At 40.6% G+C, this 26,351-nt stretch overlaps 1 long non-coding RNA gene across 1 annotated transcript in view; it reads left to right on the forward strand.

The window, feature by feature from the left end:
• The window catches only part of LOC108348790 (uncharacterized), a 134,134-nt gene that overhangs the window by 54,442 nt on the left and 53,341 nt on the right, over window positions 1-26,351 (forward strand). The window contains exon 3 of the long non-coding RNA XR_005496488.2: window positions 8,632-8,702. This is a non-coding gene — a long non-coding RNA (uncharacterized LOC108348790). The remainder of the gene's footprint in view (window positions 1-8,631; window positions 8,703-26,351) is intronic.

Raw genomic sequence — 26,351 nt, forward strand, 5'->3', positions numbered from 1 at the left:
CCCCCTGTTTATCAGTTGTCCCTATCATAGGACTTATGCTAGGAACGTAATCTCCTTTCCCCCTTTCTGTCTCTGCCATTATATGTGTGTGGGTATTGCTACCATAGTCAGAGATAACCTATCCGAAATACAGATCAAAAAAATAAACTTTAGTCAGACATAGTGGCATATGTCTCTAATCCCAGATGCAGCACTGAGTCAGAAGGACTAAAATTCCGAAGACCTCTTGGGTGACATAGTATGTCATTCTCCCCGCCCCCCACCCCTCCATAGATGGAAAAAGACTACAGTTTGTCAGTTTCAGAGATAACAGACCATGTCCATGCATGATTGCCACATACCTGTTGGGGATTATTACTTTTCTTGGATTTGCTAGTCCTTTCTGGACTATTATTTTGGAGTGCCTGCTTCCCAGACTGGATGCTCTGTGTGCGTTGTGCTTCCTCCCTGGTGTCTCCAAGTGCATCAACCTAAAGCCCCAGCTGCTCGAAATCCGCATCCCTCAGCTACATGCCCCCTTCCAGAGCTTCTATATGATAAAGTATGGCAGCTGGATGGGCTCAAACTTCCCCACCGGGAATTCAGACTGCAATCCCAGACAATGCACCATGACCTCTCAAAGTTACAAGAACTAGAATTCAATGACAAGGAATGCTGGAAATGCCTTCCCAAGTCAAACAATCTCGAAGTGAAAAAATGTATTTCAAAAAATAATACAGACTAAGAGAACTCCGAGTTGGCTTTAATTTTGAAAGCTGTATGCCTGTGGAGGTGGAGTCATGACATATGTATGGAGACTTTCTCTATTGTAAAAACCCAGTGGTTGTATCATTAGAAAAGTGTTACCTAAATCAAGATGAGGACAATTTTCACATACTTATAGGGTCACATAGACACACCAAATAACCCACAGTTAATGCAAAGAATAGGTAACCCTAAAAGAAGGTAAACGTTACATTTTTTTTATTGCCTACGGTTAATGTTCGTTTCTCTGTACAATGTGATTTTGCTGCATCATTTATGCTCAAACCAGAAAGCCATTGTTGATTGTATTTTGTATCTTGATTAGCTTTAATAAGTAAATTTGATGCTCAGAAATCCCCTGGGCCAGCCTGGTCCTCTGTATTTGATTTTCATACAAATATTCTTGGTCCATTTTGGAGGATAGGGGACTGTACATCAATTTAATGGAACTGGATCTTTTGTAGTCATGAACTGTTCACATGGGGCTTTCAAAGGGCAGCGTTGTTTGTGATGGAACTGAAACTTGAATGCCATGCATGTGGACATTTAGGTTGTGGATATTTCTCCTGCAGCCAGTGAGTTCATCCTTATAATCATCTTCAGATATTGGGAGTCCCCTTCATGTCCCTTTATGCTCGCCCACAAGGCTAAGGGCAAAGTCTTCTTCAAAGAAGTGGATGCATTCTACACTTTGCAATCTTGTTCTTAAGTGGTGTAGATGTTTTGGGTCAAAGGGTCTTGTCTTCCAAAAGATATTTCCATGACTTGACATTATTGACCATATAAATATATGAAAAGGTTTTTTATTAGCTATTTATGTTCATGTCTGTCTATATATGTGTGTGTTTGTGTTCGTGTCTGTGGAGGTGAGAAGAATACATCAGATCCCTTGGAGCTGAAGTCACAAACAAACAAACAAACATACAAACAAACAAACCTCTCTAGGTCTTCCTTCCCTATTCAAACTATATTTTGGAACAGAACCTTTGTCAGTATAATTAATGGTCTCCACATAAGACAAATATGAATTATCAAATAGACCATAGAATTGACAGTTAGTACCCTTGTAAGAAGCAAAAATGGAGGGCAGGTCTAGGGTTCAGTGATGTCCAATGGGAGTAAGTATTTAACCTCAGCACTCAAGCCAGCAGCAACAACAAAAACATGCACACAAAAGAGAAGTCTGTATGAAGACAGAGGCTGAATCTGGAGTTGCCTGAAGGAAGTGTCCTCACTTAAAGACTTCTGAGGAGGCATGGCCATTACCTCCATCTCAACCTTGCATCATCTAGGGACTGAGGAAGAAGGCACTGGTGATGTTTTAAGCCTCTATATGTGTGACTGTTACTGTCTAGAGGTCTTGATGGGGTTCATGTCTGCTAATAGAAACTAGGAAATGTACAGTGACACCTTTTGAGTCATATTCTAGCCTGTTGCTCTGAGACGTCACACATATCCTGGGGTACTAAGATCCTCTGTGAGACAGACTTCTGTGTTAAGACTAGAGTTCAGTGAAACTGATGATGTGAACTCAGGACTTACTGCCTTCCTCAATTTTCTCTTCTCTTTAGTTGGCACAAGTGTGTGTGTGTGTGTGTGTGTGTGTGTGTGTGTATGTATGCACATTATTCATTTGTGTGTTTTTCCTTGAACTTCCCGAAGCACGAATGAACTTTCCCAAAGCCTATGTTTTGGAAAGTTCAGGTCAGTTGCCATAGCTGTGTTCCAGGGTTTAAGCCTGGATGAAAGTTCTGAGGTGAGATACATCTTTACCCATTTGCTGGGATGGTGGTATGGGAACCCAGAGCAGAGGGTTCATGTCCCAGGCAAATTCAGAAGTGGGTATGGCTTGGTCCCATATAGTTCACTGACCAGCAAAGGAGATGTGTCTATAGAAAGAGCTAAGAATAAAACAGGTCCTCAGACAGGAGAAGAGAAGCTTACCCTCCAAGGCTTTCTGGCTCTGGTTGTTTCTGTGATGTGGACAATGGCTGGTTACATACCCCATCAAGGAAACACAAGTTCCCATCCTTTGCACATATAAGATTGTCAGGATCCTAGGTGATAGGAGGTGAGCTGGCCCCACCCTTCACTGGGGTATTGCTGGAGAGTTAGCCCTAGTGGCCCGAGTGTAAGAAGAGAACTGTCCTGATGATGTGAACACAGGACCCCATGCCAGCTGCCTGAACAGAACTGCCTTCAGCTGGGCAAAGCAGGAAAGCTGACCCTGGTGGTGCAGCCGGCGGACTGACCAACTCTGTTACCACCCAGTCCCAGATCCAGGGTTTTGAATTGGCCCACCCCAACATCTACTCCATCTGTGACCTGCTGGAGCACGTGAAGGGACCAGTCCTGCAGATCCAAAGCTGTAGGATCTCCGTGATACAGGGCACCAACAGGATATCCAAGAGGAGACCCCATGAGTATAATATCCAGTATAAATAAGGTATAAATAATGTAGCAGAAGCCAGAAGCCTCAAACCAGACCAATGAGTCATTGCAATGAATGTTTGCAAGTTGTCTAAGTCAGGGTTTCTATTGCTGCAACAGAACACCATGACCAAAAAGCTTGTTGGGGAGGAAAGGGTTTATTCAGCTTACACTTCCACATTGCTGTTCATCAACAAAGGAAGTCAGGACAGGAACTCAAACAGGGTAGGTAGGCAGGAGCTGATGCAGAGGCCATAGGGGGTGCTGCTTACTGGATTGCTTCCCCTGTCTTGTTCAGCATGTGACCTTATAGAACCCAGGACCACCAACCCAGGGAGGGCACCACCCACAATGAGCTGGGCCCTACCCTACTTGATCACTAATTGAGAAAATGTCCCAGAGTTGGATCTCATGGAGGCATTTCCTCAACTGAATCTCTTTTCTCTGTGATAACTCCATCTTGGGTCAAGTTTAACACATAAAACCAGCCAGCATGTCATGAGTGAAGCTGTTTGTACAAAAGGCTATATACTACCTGACAAATCTTGGCACACTGCAACTTCCACTGCGAGTTGGTTTTTTCTTATTTATTTATCTTTATTTTTGTTTATTTTTTGGGGAGTGAGGTTGCAAGGGTGATGGAGGGATGAGGAGATGAGTGAGATTGAGTGCATGATGTGAAATTCACAAAGAATTAATAAAAATTTTAAAAAGACAGTCCCGGGCGATAGGCTTCCCACTCAGGCCCAGAAGCCCAGACACTTCTCTCTCATCCTCACTCTCCAGCTTTTCGTAGCAGCTTTTCTCCTGCTTCCTTCTCTCTCCAGCCTTGTGTGAGAGGGTGACCTTGGAATGTTTATGTTTGGCACAGGAGCTTTGCCCCAGGTTTGACCTATGGAATGATTGGTACCAGCTCCCTCTTTATTCTGATCAGTTCTATTCTGTTGTTCAAAACAAACACCCAAGGCAAAGCTAAACAACCCCAGCAGGGGCTGAATGCAAACGTTTCTGCAGCATACAAAGTTCTGAGCAGAAAGAATAGTGTGACAAGTGTGTTTTATGAGTAAATTCAGAAAAGACTGTGGGAAAGAGGGGTGGGAGAAAGATGGAGAATGGGCGGGTCAGAGCGATTAGCCAGGTCAGAGCGATTGATTAAGAGCCCTCTGTCCTAGCAAAGATGACAGAGATCCCTGAAGAGGTAATTGGGCCCCTGATGTGAAGAAAGGTCACAAATAAACTGACAAAAGCCATGCATAAGCCTGAGGCATCCAGCAAGGATTAAGCACCATTAGCTAACCTGCTAGCATCGAACTATTTGGCTGTTAGAAGACAGCATCCCCTTAACCCACGCACTGACTGCACCAGTTCACTGTACCTTTGAAGCAGGATTTTGTGGTTGAATATTTTAGGTTTCAGCATTTTTTTTAAAAAGAGTGTGGGGGAACAAATACTAATGTCAGAGAGGGTTCTGGAAATTCATGTTCTCATTCATTTTCAAATCTGGTGCAAAATCTCGAGGGGTGGGGTATGACAAGATTATCACAAGCAATGGTAGCTCTTTACCACAGCTTTCTTCCTCTCTCTCAGCTCTTGATTTATAACAGCCCATCCCAGCAAGAGTAGGTCTGAGTGTGAAGGCAGAGCTTTTGAAACTCCTGCAGGTGATCAGTGGCCTCCACCTACGTGTTGAGCATTAGGTTTGAAGGTCAGGACCTAGGAGTGAACAGAGTCTGCCTCTTTGGAAGTTTACATTCTAAAGTGTGTCAGAAGCAGCAGATGCTTTGGGAAAAAATTGAGCCCGAGGAGGGCTGGGAAGCAAGGGCTGTGATTCTCAGTAGGCTGGTGAGCCCTGCTATTTTTAGTTCATTCTAACTCTGCCTGAGTTTTCCCTTTTGAGCAGCTCATTCTCAATCCTAAATGTTTTAGGAATGACATTCATTCTCACTTGTCTTGGCTTATATTTTGTTTTATTGTATTTTAAGATCCCCACTCCTCATGTTTGATGAGACCTGAGATTTTCCATGCAAAGGGCCCCATTCTGGCAGTGCAGCCCATTCAACACCCCACCTCCGAGGACGAAGAGTATCAGTTCCATGTGCTACCTACCTGAATCTTTGTATTTCAGAGCAGCTTCAGGCAGCTTCCCACCGGTCACGTGAATACTAGGCCTCATTTTCCTTATTAGGCTTATTATTAGGGGACATCACTTTTCATAATCAAGATGATTGTTGTTGACATTTAAGGAGAAAGAAACAGGCAGTTATGATACTGTATTTTTCAAAAGCAAAATAAGAAGTTTCTATGCATCCCCTTGGGTGGGTGGCTTCCTTTATTCCTCTGCCATTGGCAAGGGTGATGCTACAAGAAGCTTCCTCTGAAGTCTAACAATGTAATATTTTTCAGGTGGTAGGATCCAAACTCGATTAAAGACTTTACTGGAAGGAACTCTTTCTGCTGTAGTGGGATTTTCATCTTGGCACGGAGGACCAGCTATATAATTTGGGAACCGTGTGTAAAAACAAACTATCAATAATTTTCTGATGAAAATAACAGAACAGTAAGCAGGAATGGGATCCTGCTGACTGGACTTGAAGCTAACCTGGTCACTACCAACTCCTATGTTTGACCCAAGTGCCCACTTACTACTTATAAACCTTGCACACAAGTTCTTTTTGCATGATATAGTTATGTAATTAAAGGGGGAAAGTTGTTTAAAAATAATGTATGTCAGAAACAATCTTCAGAGTGCTGAACATTTTAATAACACAGAACTAAGTAATAGTTTGCCTACGTATGTTCTTTTGGTCTACAATTAATGTATTTTAATTCTTGGGAAGGAGTATAAGCCAATGAAATGGAAGTGTCACAAACTACATTTTGAGACTAAATTCTTGATTAAAAGGGAAATGAGGAAATGAATTCAAGTTTTGAAGACTTGGGCTGGAGAGATGGCTCAGTGGTTAGGAGCACTGATTGCTCTTCCAGAGGTCCTGAGTTCAATTCCCAGCAACCACGTGGTGGCTCACAACTATCTGTAATGGGATCTAATGCCCTCTCTGGTGTGTCTGAAGACAGCAACAGTTTACTCACATACATAAAAGAATAAATAAAAAAAAAGTGTTGAATACTTAGGAATTATCTTGTTAAGGTGGGTCCTTTTTCATAATTTATTTCATGTGTGTGTGTGTGTGTGTGTGTGTGTGTGTGTGTGTGTGTGCAGCTGTGTGAGTGAATGCTTTGCTTGTGTGGATGCCTGAAGATGTCAGGGGTATCATCAGATCCCTTGGAATAGTAGTTACAGGCTGTTGGGAGCTGCTCATTTTGGGTTCTAGGAACCTAATTTGGATTCTTTGGAAAAAAAAAAACTCTGTTATCCACTGAACCATCTTTCCAGCTCCTCTGTCTTTTCTCATTCACAGTTATAGCCACTGATGCAGTAGGGTAGTTTATCACCATCCACCCCTACTTATAAGTAATCTATTATAAGACACGTTCTATGTCCATCAAAGCAAACATCCGCTTAACACTGAGCAGCGCTCTTGGAGGAAACGGAACTTGTTTATAAAGTTTGGTTCTGGGGAATTCTATAGGGATAAGACCACTGCATGACCAAGAGTACATGTGTCCCTTTGCGAGTGTGTGAACACACACTCCAGTCAGAACGAGGGTTAGAAAAGCATGACCATTTGGACCAATCAGGCCTGGAGACTGCTTTTACTTATAAAGCTGAATTGGGACAACAACTACAGTTGATGCTTTGCTTGTGTCTGTGGAGCCTTGGCACCCCAGAGGCAGAGCTGTTACACATTCCACACAACCATGAAGCCTACAGTATTTACTCTGCGGCTCGTTATAAAATAGGGAGCCTGCTTCTTTCTAGATTAGGGTCATCTAATTGATGAAATATTCTGTGTCTAGCAGATGAGTAAGCCTACAAAATACATAGTAAAAAAAGAACAGTTTTAAAATCCATCCACTAGTTTTCATTTACAACTGTGTAAACAAGGTGATTTTAAACATAATTTGGTATAAAACATTGAAATAAGTTATTTTCCTCTAATTATAACAAACAGGGCTGTAGCGGTTTACATTCCCAACATGACTGATTTTACTCTTGGCTTGTTGTCTTTAATATGCAGGGTTGCTAAGCGGTCAAATGGCTGTATATTTTCAATTTAATTTCCGTAACCATGTTTTCAGTGTGAAAACTAAAAATAATGGTAACCTGTCTGGAGACCTTTAGAGAGTCATTTTGTTTCACAACTTTTAAATCAGTCATGAGAACTAGACTCTGGAGTATCTTTCATGTTTTAAAGTTATATGACAGATGGCTCAATGGTTAAGAACATTAGTTGTTCTCACAGAGAACCCAGCTTCTCTTTTCACCATCCATATTTTACGTGACACACAAACCTTTGTAACTCCAGTTCCAGGAGATCTGACCTCCTCTTCTGACGTTTGTAAGCATCAGGCATGCACAGGGTACACATACATGCAGGCAAGACACCCATACACATAAAATTAAAAATTACAAAAAGTTATGTGATGTGTTTAGCATTAACAGGGAACATAGTCAAAAATCTAGTTTAAAAATGGTCAAAAAAAAAAGCCACATAGCAACAGAATTTAAATTTTCAACAGATGTTATTTACTTCCCAAGATAAATCAAGTGATTTACTCTACAAATAAAATATCAAGCATGTACACAGTAAAGAAGTAAGCATATTTTCTCAGTCTAAAAATAACCAAAAAAGAAGGAGCATATTCATAAAGTCTCTAGAAGAAAGCATTGGACTTTGGATATTTTGACAAATCTTGGCTTTGGAATCTTCACTTAGAATATCTATATTTTCCCAGGTAGATTAATAGACCATTTCCTTGACTTTTAGAAACCTTATTTGGTTAAGTGGTGAATAGTTTTTGAAGCATATGATGTGTTTACAGAAATGTTCAATACAGAGAGTAGCATCTGCTTTTAGCTTTATGAAGTAGATACAGAAATTATTTTTGGTGTTTTGTGTGTTCCCCCCAACAACAAGCAACCTGCTTTGCCCTTAGACCAGGTCGCTGACTTAGCAATGCACATCCTCAGCCTCAGTTCTCATTCCTTTTGCTTTATTATTTTATTTTATTTTTTAATGTTACCACATGGGTAGATTAATTTAGTCAGGATACATCATTTTTTCATAATGCAGATAAATTCCCTCGTGGTTCTTCAGCAATGGCTGCATTCTTCCCAGTCCTAACCCTCCCAAACCACCATTTCCTTGTTCTCTCTATGCTGATTCTCTTTGATGTGTCTATTCAAAGCATCACATGCTGTCTGATATATGTCTTCTTCCCTATTGAGTTTATATCCGTAAGCATTCATGACATGGTGTTTTATCAACTCTAAGACTATGTTAATATTTTCTCTAGAGTATGGCTTTCATATTTTTCTTTCTTTTTTTCTACAAGGTACTCAAAGTCCAAGGGGTTTCCAGTACCAAGAAAATTACAAGGTTGCAAGATTAGCGTGACACATCCCGGTAGGTAGGGGGTGTTTTTACCTTGAAATTGTGGGAAACAGAAGACCAGTAAGTTTACTCATAAGTAATTGAGAAAAGTTTTCTGATCCAAACTATGGAATCTGATTCATAAAAGTGAAGCAAGACTGTGGAGATGAATGAACATAGACCTTACTGATACTGGGAAGAACAAAGAGGCAGGGGCATGGCCATAAGAAGAAGGGGCATGAAGGAGGCTAGATCAGTGCAGATGGCTGGTGGGGTAGGGAAGTGAGCCCAGAGGTGGTTAGTCATGGAGGACCAGGAGAAGGCTCCAGGAAGGCTACTAGCTATACAGTTCTCCTTTTCTGCTTCCTAGTTCGACAATGACAACAGTTCCTTGGAGATGTTCCCCAAACAAGATCCAAAAGTCTTTACATTGGGGTTTCGCTATGGAAAATGGTGGGGAAAGGCCTGTTTCTGATAAACAAGTTTTCACTGCAGGCAGAATAGGTCCCTACTGCCCAGGCCCCCATCAGCCTAGTCCTGGGCAGTCTCTCCATCTCCGGGAAGAAGGTAAATTTTAAAAGAGAATTAATTAGAGACATTAAAATCTACATTTCCCCCTACGAATCACAGAGACTTTTGCTTGTAGAGTTTCACAGGGCTACAGCTGTCCTGGCTGATTGCTTGGTGTCTGCCCTCAGTTCGTTTTCTTCACTCAAACGTTGAAATATTGGGAACAGCTCTTTCATTCGCTTATTCTAAGTTTGACCTTGGCCTGTTTCGAGTTGGCATCCACAGAGACAATAACAAACAAGTGGTGTTACTTTATCATTCATGAGGGTAGGGTTGGTGGGGAACAGTTCAAAGATTTGGAGGCATTCTGAGATACCCTTCAAACACCAAGCCTGTCACAGAGCATTTCCTAGACATCCATGTCCTCCAATGAGTTACCCATGGCTTAGGGCAGGTTACTTTGAATTCTACCTATAAGTATCCCTTGCAGACATGCTTCCCTCGGCCAGTCTATGTCATCTTTTTTCTTTACATTTTAAATGTTATCCCCTTTCCCATTTTCCCTCCAAAAATCACCATCCCTTCCCTCCTTCCCCTGCTTCTGTGAGGGTGCTCCCTCAACAACTCACCCACCAACTTCCTCCCACCTCCCCGCCCTGACATTTCACTACACTGGGGCATCAAGCCTTGATGGGTTCAAGGGCCTCTCTTCCAATTGATGCCCAACAAGGCCATCCTCTGCTAAATATGCAGCTGGAGTCATAGGTCCATCCCTATGTACTCTTGGGCTGGGGGTTTAGTCCCTGGGAACTGTGGGGTGTCTGGTTGGTTGACATTGCTGTTCTTCTTATGGGGTTGCAAATCCTTTCAGCTCCTTCAGTCCTTTCTTCAACTCCTCCACTGGGGACCCCATTCTCAGTTCAATGGTTGACTGCAAGCATCCACCTCTGTATTTGTCAGGCTCTGGCAGAGTCTCTCAGGAGACAACTATATCAGGTTTCTGTCAGCATGCACTTTTTGGCATCAGGAATATTGTCTGGGTTTGGTGTCTGTATATGGGATGCATCCCCCAGGTGGGGCAGTCTCTGGCGGGTCTTTCCTTCAGTCTCTGCTCCACACTTTGTCTCCATTATTTCCTCCTGTGAGTATTCTTGTTCCAACTTCTAAGAAGGTCTGAAGCATCCACACTTTGGTTTTTTTTCTTCTTGAGTTTCATTGGGTCAGTGAATTGTATCTTGAGTACTCTGAGCTTTTGGGCTAATATCCACTTATCAGTGACTACATATCATGTGTGTTCTTTTGTGATGGGGTTACCTCACTCAGGATGAAATTTTCTAGTTCTACCCTTTTGCCTAAGGATATCATGAAGTGATTGTTTTTAATAGCTGAGTAGTACTCCACTGGGTAAATGTACCACATTTTCTGTATCCCTTCCTCTGTTGAAGGACACCTGGGTTCTTTCCAGCTTCTGGCTATTATAAATAAGGCTGCTATGAGTGTAGTGGAACATGTGTCCTTGTTGTATGTTGGAACGTATTTCAGGTATAAGCCCAGGAGTGGTATAGCTGGGTCCTCAGGCAGTGGAATGTCCAGTTTTCTGAAGAACTTCTAGACTGATTCTCACAGTGGTTGTACCATTTGTAATCACACCAACAATGGAGGAGTGTTCCTTTTTCTCCACATCCTCATTATCATCTGCTGTCACCTGAGTTTTTGATCTTAGCCATTCTGGCTGGTGTGAGGTGGAATCTCAGGGTTATTTTGATTTGCATTCCCCTGATGACTAAGGATGTTGAACATTTCTTTAGGTGCTTCTTGACCATTCGATATTCCTCATCTGTAAATTCTTTGTTTAGCTCTGTAGTCTATTTTTTAATTGGGTTATTTGGCTCTCTGGAGTCTAACTTCTCGAATTCTTAGTATAGTTTGAATATTAGCTCTCTATCGGATGTAGGATTGGTAAAGATCTTTTCCCAATCAGCTGGTTGCCATTTTGTCCTAATGACAGTGCCTTTTTACTTACAGAAGCTTTGCAATTTTATGATGTCCCATTTCTCAAATCTTGATCTTTAGAGCATAAGCCATTGGTGTTGTTTTCAGGAAAATTTCCCCTGTGCCCATGTGTTAGAGGTTCTTCTACACTTTCTCCTCTATTAATTTCAGTGTATCTGGTTGTATGTGGAGGTCTTGATCCACTTGGACTTAAGCTTTGTACAAGGAGGTAAGAACAGGTCAATTTGCATTCTTTTGTGTGCTGACCTCCAGTTGAACCAACACCATTTGTTGAAAATGCTATCTTTTTTCCACTAGATGGTTTTAGTTCCTTTGTCAAAGATCTAATGACCATAGGTGTATGGGTTCATTCTGGTTCTTCAATTCTATTCCACTGATCTACCTGTGTGTCTCTGTACCAATACCATATACTTTTTTTTTTTAAAATCACTATCGCTTTGTAGTACAGCTGGAAGTTAGGGATGGTGATTCCCTGATAAGTTTTTTAATTGTTGAGAGTAGTTTTCGGTATCATGAGTTTTTTGTTATTCCAAATGAATTTACAAATTGCTCTTTCTAACTCTGTGAAGAATTGCCTTGGAACTTTTATGGGGATTGCATTTAATCTGTAGATTGTGTTCGCTAAAATGGCATTTTTACTATATTAATCCTGCTAATCCATGAACATGGAAGATCTTTCCATCTTCTGAAATCTTCTTCAGTTTCTTTCTTTAGAGACTTGAAGTTCTTGTTATACAGATCTTTCACTTGCTTGGTTACAGTCACCCCAAGGTATTTTACATTATTTGTGATTATTCTGAAGGGTGTCTTTTCTCTAATTCCTTTCTCAGCCTGTTTATCCTTTGAGTAGAGGAAGGCTACTGATTTGTTTGAGTTAATATTATACCCAGCCACTTTGCTGAAGTTGTTTATTAACTGTTCTCTTTTCGAATTTTGGGGGGTCACTTAAGTACACTATCATATTATCTGCAAATAGTGATATTTCAACTTCTTTCTTTCCAATTTGTATTCCTTTGACTTTTTGTTGTTGTTGTTGTTGTTGTTGTTGTTGCTGCTGCTGTTGTCTAATGGCTCTAGCTAGGCATTCAAGTACTATAATGATTAGGTAGGGAGAGAATGGGCAGTCTTGTCTTGTGTGTAATTTTAGTGGGATTGCTTCAAGTTTCTCTCCATTTAGCTTGATGTTGGCTACTGGTTTACTGTATATTGCTTTTACTATGTTTAGGTATGGGACTTGAATTTCTGATCTTTCCAAGACTTTTAACAGGAAGGGGTGTTGAATTTTGTCAAATGCTTTCTCAGCATCTATGGAGATGATCATGTGCTTTTTTTTTCTTTGAGTTTGTTTATATAGTGTATTATGTGGATGGATTTCTGTATATTGACCCATCCCTGCATCCCCGGGATGAAGCCTACTTGATCCTGATGAATGATTCTTTTGATGTGCTCTTGGATTCAGTTTGCAAGAAATTTATTGAGTATTTTGGCATTGATATAAGGGAAATTGTTCTGAAGTTCTCTTTCTTTGTAGGGTCTTTGTGTGGTTTAGGTATAAGCATAGTTGTGGCTTCAAAGAATGAAATGGGTAGTGTTCCTTCTGTTTCTATTTTGTGGAATAGTTTGAAGAGTATTGGTATTAGGCCATCTATGAAGGTTTGATAGAATTTTGAACTAAACCCATCTGGTCCTGGTTTTTTTTTTTTTTTTTTTGGTTGGGAGACTTTTAATGATTGCTTCAATTTCTTTAGCAGTTATAGGATTGTTTAGATGGTTTATCTGATCTTGATTTAACTTTGATAACTTGTATCTGTCTAGAAAATTGTCCATTTCATCCAGATTTTACAGTTTTGTTGAGTATAGGCTTTTGTGGTAGGATCTGATGATTATTTTGAATTTACTCATTTTCTGTTGTTATGTCTCCCTTTTCCTTTCTGATTTTGCTAATTTGGATACTGTCTTTCTGCCCTCTGGTTTAGTCTGGCTAAGGTTTTATCTATCTTGTAGATTTTTCTCAAAGAAGTAGCTCCTGGTTTTTTTGATTCTCTGTATAGTTCTTTTTGTTTCTACTTGGTTGATTTCAGCCCTGAGTTTGATTATTTCCTACTCCTCCTGTGTATATTTGCTTCTATTTGTTCTAGAGCTTTCAGGTGTGCTGTTAAGCTGCTAGTGTATGCTCTCTTTAATTTCTTTTTGGAGGCACACAGGGGTATGAGTTTTCCTCTTAGCGCTGCTTTCATTGTGTCTTTCACATTTGGGTATGTTGTGTTTTAATGTTTTAATTTTAATTAAATTCTAAAAAGTGTTTAATTTCTTTATTTCTTCCTTGACCAAGTTATCATTGAGTAGAGCATTGTTCAGCTTCCATGTGTACGTGGGCTTTCTGGTTTTGTTTTTTACTTGTTTGTTTTTGTTGTTATTGAAGATCAGCCTTAGTCCTGATCAGCCTTAGATCTGATAAGTTGCATAGGATTATTTCCATCTTCTTTTGAGGACCTGTTGAGGCCTGTTTTATGGCTGATTATAGATCAGTTTTGCAGAAGGTACCATGCAGTGCTAAGAAGCTGAGAAGAAGATATAATGTTTTGTTTTCAGATGAACTGTTCTATAGATATCTGTTAAAGTCATTTGGTCCATAACTTCTGTTAGTTTCTCTGTGTTTTCTGTTTATTTTCTGTTTCCATGATCTGCCCATTGAGAAGAGTGTGGTGTTGAAGTCTCCCCCTATTATTGTGTGAGGTATAATGTGTGTTTTTAGATTTAGTAAAGTTTCTTTTATGAATCTGGGTGCCCTTTCATTTGGAGAATAGATATTCAGAATTGAGAGTTCAACTTGGTAGATTTTTCTTTTGATGAGTATGAAGTGTCCTTCTTTATCTTTTTTTTTTATAAAGTTTGCTTGAAAGTTGACTTTATTTGATATTGGAATGGTTACTCCAGCTTGATTTTGGGACCATTTGCTTGGAAATTTTTTCCCAGCCTTTTACTCTGAAGTAGTGTCTGTCTTTGTCACTGAGGTGTGTTTCCTGTATGCAGCAAAATGTTGGGTACTGTTTATGTATCCAGTCTGTTAGTCTATGTTCTTATATTGGGGAATTGAGTCTATTGGTGTTACAAGATATTATGGACCAATGATGTTTCCTATCACTTTTGTTGTTAGAGGTGAAATGTTTGTGTGGCATTTGTGTTCTCTTAGGGTCTGAATGACATCTGCCCTGGATCTTCTGGTGTTCATAGTCTCTGGTGAGAAGTCTGGTGTAATTCTGATAGGTCTGCCTTTATATGTTACTTGACCTTTTTCCCTTACTGCTTTTAATATTCTTTCTTTGTTTAGTGCAGTTGGTGTTCTGATTATTATGGGATAGGAGGAATTTCTTAATTGGTCCAATCTATTTGGAGTTCTGTAGGCTCCTTGTATGTTTATGGGCATCTTTTTCTTTAGGTTAGAGAAATTTTCTTCTATAATTTTGTTGAAGATTTTAACTGGCCCTTTCAGTTGGGAATCTTTGTTCTCTTCTAAATCTATTATTCTTAGGTTTGATCTTCTTATTGTGCCCTGGATTTTCTTGATGTTTTGGGTTAGGATCGTTTTGCATTTTGCATTTTCTTTGACTGTTGTTTCAATGTTTTCTATGGTATCTTCTGCCCCTGAGATTTTCTCTTCTATGTCTTGTATTTTGTTGGTGATTTTTGTGTCTATGACTCCTGATTTCTTTCCTAGATTTTCTATCTTTAGGATTGTCTCCCTTTGTGATTTCTTTATTGTTTTCATTTCCATTTTTAGATCCTGGATGGTTTTGTTCAATTCCTTCACCTGTTTCATTGTGTTTTCCTGTAATTCTTTAAGGGATTTTTTTTTTTTGGTTCCTCTTTAAGGGCTTCTAATTGTTTACTTGTGTTGTCCTGTATTTCTTTAAGGGAGTTATTTATGTCCTTAAAGTCCTCTAACTTCATCATTAGCTGTGATTTCAAATCAAAATTCTGCTTTTCTGGTATTTTGGAGTATCCAGGACCTGCCATGGTGGGAGACCTGGGTTCTGATGATACCAAGTGGTCTTGGTTTCTGTTGCTTAGTTCCTTGCATCTGCCTCTCAATATCTATTTATCTCTGGTATTAGCTGGTATTGCTGTCTCTGACAGTGACTTGACACTCATTTAAGCCTCTGTGTCAGTCCTTCTGGTAACCCGCTCTCTCCTGGTAGGATTTCGATACTGAGCTTTGGCACAGGATTAGCTCTAGGTGCAAAGGGAAACCAGAAGGATCCTCTCCCAGACTGCTCCTCAGTTCCTGGGTCCTGAGGGCTCTATGTGCAGAAGTGGTGGTCTTACCTGAGCTCTTATGTATGTCAGCATTCCTGGGAGAACAGGTCTCTCCTGGCAGGATCCTGGTACAGAGAGCTGCAGCATAGGGTCAGATCTGGACACAGAAGGAAAACCATACTTTCATATTTTAAAACATTTTGTTCCCTTTTTCTCTCCCAGTCTATGGCCTCTACTTTCATAGTTTATAACAATATTTTGTTCTTTATCACATTTTAAAATATTTATTTATTTATTTATTTACATGTGACCACAGCACATATGTAAAAGTCAGAGGACAATTTGTGGAAGTCCGTTCATTTTACCATGATGTATGACCTGGAGGATCGAGCTGAGGTTGCCAGCAAGTACAAACTCACTGAGCAATCTTGCTGGCTGTGCTTCCTCTTATATTGTTGCTGTTATTGTTGTTGTTGCTATTATCATTATTTGTTTAGATAGGGTTTCTCTATTTAGCCCTGGTTGTCCTAGATCTTGCTCTCTAGACTAGGCTGCCCTTAAACTTAGGGATCCTCTTTTCTTGCCTTCATGTTCTGGTGCTAAAGGGGTGTTCTACCATACCTGATCCTCACTTTATCTTTTAAATAGTCTTTCACAGAGCATGTTTTGTTCTTTTTTTCATTTAAAAATTAGCATTTGTTTTCATTTATATGCATTGGTGTTTTGCCTGCATGTATGTCTGTGTGAGGGTGTCAGATCTCAGAATTACAGGCAATTGTGAGCTGCCATGTGGGTGCTGGGAATTGAACCTGGGTCCTCTTGGAAGAAGTAGTCATTGCTCTTAAACACTGAGCCATTGCTCCTGTTTCCACAAGTTTTGTTCTTTAAAAAATTATGTTGTATACACATTATCTATGTGTGTGTTGGAGCCTATGGAATCTAGAAGAAGGGCACTGAGTTACCTGGAACTGGGGTTATAGATAGCTATGGTCCAGATACAGGATGTTATTTCATATTTCTAGTATTTTCTGAGAGCTTGAGTTTGGTGAAAAATACGGTCAGTTTCTGTGAAAATTTCATGGGCTACTAGAAAGACTGTGTATCCTTTAGTGGTGGAGTGAAATGTTCTGTGCATGTCTGTTAGGTCCATTTGATTTATGGCATTTAACTGTAATGTTTCTCTGTTTAGTCATTGCCTAGATACCCTATCTTGGTGAGTATGTGGTCTTAAAAGTCACAATTATTGTGTTGGATTTACTCTGTGGTTTTGCATTTAGTGTTTGTTCTGTGAAATTTCATACCCTTGTGTTTGCCACATACATATTTAGGATTGTCATATCTTCTGGGTGTATTGTTCTTCTAATGACTATGACATGGCCTTATTATCTCCCCTGACAAGTTCTGTCAGGTACTAGAATGGCTGTTTCTACTTACTCCCTAGTTTCACTTGTTTGGAATACCTTTTCCCCACCTATGGCTCCAAGGCACTGTCTATCACTGATCGGGAGATTATGTTCTTGGAGGCAACAAAAATCTGGATCCTGTCTTCCCATTCAACCTTCTAGGCTGCATCTTTTTATTGGGAAAATTGAGACCATTGATAGTCAGGGTTGTTGAAAGTTGACTTTTAATTTTGTCATTTTGTTGACATTGTAGATTTTATTAGGTGCTTTTGATCAATTATGATAATAATATCATAATCATTATTCTGATATAGTATTAAGCTATGTCTCCATTCCCTGTGACTTTTTGATCATGTTTATCATTCTCTTCAGCCTGATGCATTCCTTTCACTCTGCTTTATAGAGCTAGTTTATAATGCTCATATATTCTTTTTTTTTTTTTTTACTCTTGTGGTACCTGGCACCATTTTTTTTTAATTAGCTTCTCAATCATCATCTGGAAAGAAAACATTCTGAGCAACATCATTAAAAACAGCTCTGATAAAGCACGGTCACTACTACGTATCATAAAGTAGGTACAAGCTATTTTACATCCACAGAGGTATGATACAGTACTGTCCTACATCTATAATACTAGAGGATACAATTTAAAAGGCATTATTTGAGACTTGATTCTACTTTTCCAGCAGAGGGCCCAAAGGATGGTGTGACACAGCTTTGTAAAGAAACATACTCTAGACAGGATTTCCTTTCACTAGTGGCACAGTTCTAAGGATTCATTCTCTCCATGAATGTCAGCTAAAACCGTTATTAAAAAAATGAAATATCCCTAAAACAAAACCGTATAACCACCGGATTCACATGAAGATGACCTAGTGGAGACAAGCTGGACCTCACCTTACCAACAAGCTATCAAATCTGTTATGTTTAAACAGTGAGACCTCCAAGGAAGGAGATGCCAAGTAGTGCTTCAAAGCTTTGGACCACAATCACACACAGCATCCTTTTCAACAGAAGCAGAAGCTCATCTGAATATGCTCAAGGATGCTGACATCAACATTTAATCATCTCCTCACTCTCCAGGAAGAAGGGGAGATCAGTTACTACTGTACTTTATTGTGTTCAACCAAATCACCATGTTACAAAAATAGCAAGCTGCCATAATAAAAAATAAGGCTCCTCTATCCAGCACCAGATAGCATCATTTTACATTCAAGCCTAGAAATTGCACACTTGTATATAAACCAACCGAAGATGAGGATTGAGAGTTCATCTTGGTGGATTTTTCCTTTGATGAATATGAAGTGTCCTTCCTTATCTTTTTTGATGACTTTTAATTGAAAATTGATTTTATTTGATATTAGAATGGCTACTCCAGCTTGCTTCTTCTGACCATTTGCTTGGAAAATTGTTTTCCAGCCTTTCACTCTGAGGTAATGTCTGTCTTCGTCTCTGAGGTGTGTTTCCTGTAGGCAGCAGAATGCAGGGTCCTCATTGCGTATCCAGTTTGTTAATCTATGTCTTTTTATTGGGGAGTTGAGGCCATTGATGTTGAGAGATATTAAGGAATAGTGATTATTGCTTCCTGTTATATTCATATTTGGATGTGAGGTTATGTTTGTGTGCTTTTCTTCTCTTTGTTTTGTTCCCAAGATGATGAGTTTCTTGCTTCTTCTAGGGTATAGCTTGCCTCCTTATGTTGGGCTTTACCCTTTATTATCCTTTGTAGTGCTGGATTTGTAGAAACATATTGTGTAAATTTGGTTTTGTCATGGAATATCTTGGTTTCTCTATCTATGTTAATTGAGAGTTTTGCAGGATACAGTAACCTGGGCTGGCATTTGTGTTCTCTTAGGGTCTGTATGAAATCTGTCCAGGATCCTCTGGCCTTCATAGTTTCTGGTGAAAAGTCTGGTGTGATTCTGATAGGTCTGCCTTTATATGTCACTTGACCTTTTTCCCTTACTGCTTTTAATATTCTTTCTTTATTTTGTGTGTTTGGTGTTTTGACTATTATGTGACAGGAGGTGTTTCTTTTCTGGTCCAATCTATTTGGAGTTCTGTAGGCTTCTTGTATGCCTATGGGCATCTCTTTTTTTAGGTTAGGGAAGTTTTCTTCTATGATTTTGTTGAAGATATTTACTGGTCCTTTGAGCTGGGAGTCTTCACTCTCTTCTATACCTATTATCCTTAGGTTTGATCTTCTCATTGAGTCCTGGATTTCCTGTATGTTTTGGACCAGTAGCTTTTTCCGCTTTACATTATCTTTGACAGTTGAGTCAATGATTTCTATGGAATCTTCTGCTCCTGAGATTCTCTCTTCCATCTCTTGTATTCTGTTGGTGAAGCTTGTATCTACAGCTCCTTGTCTTTTGATTTTCTATGTCCAGGGTTGTTTCCATGTGTTCTTTCTTGATTGCTTCTATTTCCATTTTTAATTCCTTCAACTGTTTGATTGTGTTTTCCTGGAATTCTTTCAGGGATTTTTGTGTCTCCTCTCTATGAGTTTCTACTTGTTTATTTATGTTTTCCTGGAATTCTTTCAGGCATTTTTGCGATTCCTCTCTGTAGGCTTCTACTTGTTCTCTAAGGGAGTTCTCCACATCTTTCTTGAAGTCCTCCAGCATCATGATCAAATACGATTTTGAAACTAGATCTTGCTTTTCTGGTGTGTTTGGATATTCCATGTTTATTTTGGTGGGAGAATTGGGCTCCGATGATGCCATGTAGTCTTGGTTTCTGTTGCTTGGGTTCCTGCGCTTGCCTCTCGCCATCAGATTATCTCTAGTGTTACTTTGTTCTGCTATTTCTGACCGTGGCTAGACTGTCCTATAAGCCTGTGTGTCAGGAGTGCTGTAGACCTGTTTTCCTGTTTTCTTTCAGCCAGTTATGGGGACAGAGTGTTTTGCTTTCGGGCGTGTAGTTTTTCCTCTCTACAGGTCTTCAGCTGTTCCTGTGGGCCTGTGTCTTGAGTTCACCGGGCAGGTTTCTTGCAGGGGAAAAGTTGGTCCTACCTGTGGTTCCAAGGCTCAAGTTTGCTTGTGGGGCACTGCCTAAGTCCTCTCCACGGTGGCAGCAACCGGGAAGATCTGCGCCGCTCTTTCCGGGAGCCTCCGTGCACCAGGGTTCCAGATGAAGTTTGGTGTTTTCCTCTGGCGTCTGGATGTGTGCAGAGTGCAGTCTCTTCTGGTTTCCCAGGCGTGTCTGCCTCTCTGAAGGTTTAGCTCTCCCTCCCACGGGATTTGGGTGCAGAGAACTGTTTATCCGGTCTGTTTCCTTCAGGTTCCGGCGGTGTCTCAGGCGCAGGGGTCCTGCCGCTCCTGGGCCCTCCCCTACGGGAACCCAGAGGCCTTATACAGTTGCCTCTTGGGCCAGAGATGTGGGCAGGGGTGGGCAGTGTTGGTGGTCTCCTCCGCTCTGCAGCCTCAGGAGTGCCCACCTGATCAGGTGGTGAGGTCTCTCTCCCACGGGGTTTGGGAGCAGAGAGCTGCTGCGGGCCGGGATCCGCGGGAGTGCTCATATATTCTTTAATCTGCTCTTATCACGAAGATTTTCTCTTCCAATTCCAGTTAGTAAGTTAGTTAGTTAGATAGTTAGATAGTTAGATAGTTAGATAGTTAGTTAGTTAGCTAGTTAGTTAGTTAGTTTTGTTGTCTTTTAGACAAAGTCTAACTATATAGCTCTGTCTGTTCTGGAACTTACTATGTACATATACCAGGCTGGCCTTGAACTCACAGAGATCTTCCTCCAAAGTGCTAGGATTGAAGCTGTATGCCAACTGAGAATGGGACCCCCATTGAAGGAATCTTAGAAAGGACTGAAAGAGCTTGAAGGGGCTTGAGACTTCATATGAACAACAATGCCAACCAACCAGAGCTTCCAGGTTCTAAGCCACTACCCAAAGACTGACCTTGGACTCCAACCTCATAAGTAGCAATGAATAGCCTAGTAAGAGCACCAGTGGAAGGAGAAGCCCTTGGTCCTGCCAAGACTGAACCCCCAGTGAACGTGATTGTTGGGGGGAGGGCGGTAATGGGGGGAGGATGGGCAGGGGAACACCCATAGAGAAGGGGAGGGGGAGGGATTAGGGGGATGTTGGCCTGGAAACCGGGAAGGGGAATAACAATCGAAATGTAAATAATAAATACTCAGGTTAATAAAGATGAAAAAAAAAAGAGCAAAAAAAAGTTGTATGCCACCATACTTGACTTCTCCCTGATTTTTAATAGATAGTTTTCTTGGAGATGATAGTTTGGGTTATCAGTTATGGTCATGGATGTATCTTTCCAATACTTTTGGCCTTTGATGTTTTTATCTAGGTGATGTCAACATGGCTCAGTTGTTAAGAGTACTTGCTGGTCCTACAGAAGATGTTCAGTTTCCAACTCACAACTTTGTGTAGCTATAGCTATAGCTCCAAGGAACCCAACACCTTATTCTGGCCTCTGTGGGCACCTGTGCGCACACACACACACACACACACGTGTGTGTGTGTGTGTGTGTGTGTGTGTGTGCATGTGTATGCATGACTACATGGACGCATAGATGTACACGTTAATATAAGTAAAAATGAAAACAAACACATTCTTAAAAGAAAAAGTTTCTATCAAATAATCAAATGTCATGTTGATGAACCTTTCTTCGTGTGTGATTTGACCTTTCTCTCCTATAGTTTTTAATCCCCTTTCTTTTTTATGTGTTTTAAGTATCTTATATTGTGGGGAGGCCCATTTCTGGTCCTGTCTAATTGCTTTCTTAAGGTCTCTTGTATCTAGGTGGGCATATTTCTCTCTAAGTTTGAAAATTTTTATTCTATGATTTGACTGAAAATAACCATCATTTAATATTTAATTTTTAAAATTTAATTAAAATACAACTACAGCATTTTTCCTCTCTGTCTCCTCCCTTGATCCTTCCATGTACTCCCCACTCCCTCCAAAACTGATGGGACTTTATCTTTCATTGTTGTTGTTATATATATGTGTATATGTGTATGTATGTATATGTGTATAGGTGTATATATATGGATAAGTGTATATGTGTATATTTGTAATCTATCTATCATCTATCTATCTATCTATCTATCATCTATCTATCTATCTATCTATCTATCTATCTATCTATCTATCTATCTATCTATCTATCATCTCTCCTGCTGAGCATATTCAGTGTTACCTGAATGGGTATTTTTATGAGGCTGACCACTCATTATTGGATAACTAATCAGAATCTCATCACTAGGAAGATTAATTCTCCACCTCTCAGCAGTTGTTAGTTGCCTTTAGGTCACCATGTAGGAATGAAACCTGGTGAGATTTCACCATCTATGTTGGGTGTCAACTGCTGTTGGAATTTTCCAGGTCTTGTTTAGGTGGCCACATTGTTGATCTGTTGAGCTTTCATGGGTGCAGCTTCTCTGTCATAGACAGAAGGAACAGTGCCATAGCTGAATTCTTGGTCCCCTTGCTCTTAGACTCTTTCTGTCTGTTCTTCAATGATGTTCCCTGACCTTAGGTACAGGAGTTGTGCTGCAGATGTAGCTAGCATTTCTCTGGCTTTCGTTTACAGTCTTCTGCTGCAAAAAGAAGCTTCTTTGATTAGAGGCGAAATTTAAACTTACCTGTGGGTATAAAGGTAGAATGGAATTAGAAAATCATCCTAGTTTAGGAAGTGGTGGTAACAGGATTTCTTCATGGGCCTATGTCCTCTTTAGGCATTTGTAGTTGAAGTACCAGGTATGATTTTCCTCCTGCTGCCTGAGACCTAAGTCAAATCACACCACTGTTAGTTTTCTCTAAGAATACACTGTTGCACTACTAAAGAAATGTTGATCATTGTGTTGTTTAATGTACTTGAAAGCTGGCCAGGTCCTACCAAAGGCCCCTTTCCCCGTTGGCAACCCTCACAGCACCTTATGATTCCATGAGAGTCACTTCAGATTAGTCTTCCAGGTATGATTCAGACAACTATTCCAAGTCTTGTGTCAAAATGCATACTATTTTCAAATAGGGCTTTACTTTCAAAATTTGAAAGCCAATCGAGGGCAAGAACTGAGGGCCTGCATTGTTTGAGGTGCTTCTCTTGGACAACCCCCCTCCCTCCAACCAGCAACTTGAGAGGGGCTTTCTCATGCACTCATGGTACTTGGGATTTTGCAATGGCATCATTGCTCCAAGTGGTATAACTTCTTTAACACACACACACACACACACACACACACACACACACACACCCCACACTTTTCTGCATAACTTTTGGTAAATACAAAATAATGACTAGCTATCTCTTTTTCAATCATCTTGGGTATTTATTTTCCCTCCTTCTTCTCATGTGGTGTCCTCCCTCTCCTCCAGTTAGAGCCTCCTTTTCTATTTCCTCCTTTTATAACACCTAAGTCTTACTATACCCCTCTTTACAAATCCCCTGCAACTATGGTCTCTTTTCCTTTCCTGGTTCCTGCTGTTACACCAAATTATATAATCACATAAAGGTTTGGAACTGGAACCTACAAATTAGAGAGAATATTTGTCATTGTCCTTTCTGGGTCTGAGTTACCTCACTGAGTGTAACATTGTAGTTTCTTCCGTTTAACTGTAAACATCATCATTTCATTTTTTTTGTTATATTTGAGTAGAATTCTTTTGTAGCATTTTCACTGTTCTTCTGTCAGTTGAGAGATATTTAGCTTTTCGTTACTCCCTAGCTAGTGTGAGTAGAACAGCAAGGAATGTGTTAAACAAGCATCTGTGAAGAAGGATATTGAGCATTTGGTCATATGCCAAGGAATGGTATAGTTAGGTCATATGGTAAATTTATTTTTTGCATTTTGAGAATTCTCCATGCTGGTTTCCAGAGTAGGTAGACCAGTTTGCCATGCCATCAATAGCAGACTAGGGAAAGTTAATCTTTCCTCATATCCTCAGCAGCACTTGTGGTCTGTCGTTATATTGATAACCTCTCTGATGGGTGAAATCTCAAAGTTTTTTTGATTTGTATTTCTTTAACTGGAAGTTACAAAGGAATGGGCATGGGCTGAGAGGAGGGGCTGAGGCTTGTGGCAGCAGTAGACTATGAAGATATCATATGAGCTACATGTGGTAGCTATGGGGTCCCTGATAGGAATTGTGACCTGGGGTTAGGGGTGAGTCTCACAGGAATAGAGATGGTCTGAGAGGAGAGCTACTTCAATGTTCTTACAGACAATTTATTCATCTTTGTAACTCACTAGCATCTTTTATTACATTTTCAGTTGTTTGTGTCCTTGTTATTAAGTTGTATAACCATCTCCTCAAGAATTACTATTGACTGTATAAAGAGGCATGGACAGGAAGACATTATTCCAAATTAATATCTATTAAAAGAATTTTTTAGCAAACACTGAAAATGTATTGCCCTAGTTAGGATTTCTATTGCTGTCATAAAACATCATGTCCAAAAGCAATTTGGGAAGGAAAGGGTATATTTCATCTTACAGCTTGTAGGCCTTCTACCAGGAGAGTCAGTGAAGAAACTGAAGACAGGAAGTGGTGCAGAGGCCATGGAGGAGTAGTACAGTATACTGGTCTGATATCTATGGCTTGCCCAACATGCTTTCCTAGAACCATCTGCCAGGGGATGACTTTCCCACCCTTGGGTTGGGCTTCCCCACACAAATTATTAATTAAGAAAATGTTCCACAAGCTTGACTATATGCCAGTCTTATGAACACATTTTCTTTGTTGTGGTACCCCCTTCTCAGATAACCCTGGCTTGTGCCAGGTTGATGATAAATTACCTGGGACACTCTTTATAACCTAATGATAAGAAGTAAAGAACTCATAAAAACAGATAAAAAATATTCAAGTAGATATTTCTTAATGCATACATGGAAACATACCATAGATATTTCTTTTTTTTTCATCTTTATTAACTTGGGTATTTCTTATTTACATTTTGATTGCTATTCCCCTTCCCGGTTTCTGGGCCAACATCCCCCTAATCCCTCCCTCTCCCCTTCTACATGGGTATTCCCCTCCCCATCCTCCCCCCATTACCGCCCTCCCCCCAACAATCACGTTCACTGGGGGTTCAGTCTTGGCAGGACCAAGGGCTTCTCCTTCAACTGGTGCCCTTACTAGGCTATTCATTGCTACTTATGTGGTTGGAGCCCAAGGTCAGTCCATGTATAGTCTTTGGGTAGTGGCTTAGAACCTGGAAGCTCTGGTTGGTTGGCATTGTTGTTCATATGGGGTCTCAAGCTGCTTCCAGCTCTTTCAGTCCTTTCTCTGATTCCTTCAACGGGGGTCCTGTTCTCAGTTCAGTGGTTTAATGATGGCATTCGCCTATGCATTTGCTATATTCTGGCTGTGTCTCTCAGGAGAGATCTATAGACGGTTCCTGTCAGCCTGCACTTCTTTGCTTTCATCCATCTTATCTAGTTTGGTGGCTGTATAAGTATGGGCCACATGTAGGGCAGGCTCTGAATGGGTGTTCCTTCTGCCTCTGTTCTAAACTTTGCCCCCCTATTCCCTGCCAAGGGTATTCTTGTTTCCCTTTTAAAGAAGGAGTGAAGCATTTGCATTTTGGTCATCCTTCTTGAGTTTCATGTGTTCTGTGCATCTAGGGTAATTCGAGCATTTGGGCTAATATCCATACCCATACCATGTGCATACCATGTGTGTTTTTCTGTGATTGGGTTACCTCACTCAGGATATTTTCCAGTTCCATCCATTTGCCTATGAATTTCATAAAGTCATTGTTTTTTGTAGGGAGCGGCGTGGTAAAACAAAGATGGCGCCGACATCCAGTCCCCTCTGGTAGTAAGCAACTATCCTTCATTCGCAGGCTTGTCCCCTTGCCAGGGCGGCTGTAGGATAATGAGGTGATCCGGCAAACTCCTGTGGTGAACAACAGTAATGCGCATGCGCAGGTTTGCACCTGGAGTCAATCTGGCCGGGGCGGTACCATGCTAATGGGGAGATTCATGCTCTGCCAATCCCCGGAGGACAAGTAGCAGGGGTGATAGTGGGGTGATTCGTGCTCCGCCAATCCCTGAAGGACAATTAGCATAACCACAGCCTGTTGTGTATGTAAGGCGAGCACTTTGGCTGCTCGAGGTCCTCTATCAGCAAAGAGGTGATCCTGCAATAAAGGCTGTTAAGAAGAATCCGACCGTGTTGCGTCTTCCTTGCTGGCCGAGGTGGGCGCGACAGTTTTTGATAGCAGAGTAATATTCCATTGTGTAGATGTATCACATTTTTTGTATCCATTCCTCTGTTGAAGAGCACCTAGGTTCTTTCCAGCTTCTGGCTATTATAAATAAGGCTGCTATGAACATAGTGAAGCATGTGTCTTTGTTATATGTTGGGGCATCTTTTGGGTATATGCCCAAGAGAGGTATAGCTGGATCCTCAGGTAGTTCAATGTCCAATTTTCTGAGGACCCTCCAAAGTGATTTCCATAATGGTTGTACCAGTCTGTAATCCCACCAACAATAGAGGAGTGTTCCTCTTTTTCCACA

The sequence above is a fragment of the Rattus norvegicus genome, chromosome 18, assembly GCF_036323735.1.
Source record: "Rattus norvegicus strain BN/NHsdMcwi chromosome 18, GRCr8, whole genome shotgun sequence".
NCBI lineage: Eukaryota > Metazoa > Chordata > Mammalia > Rodentia > Muridae > Rattus > Rattus norvegicus.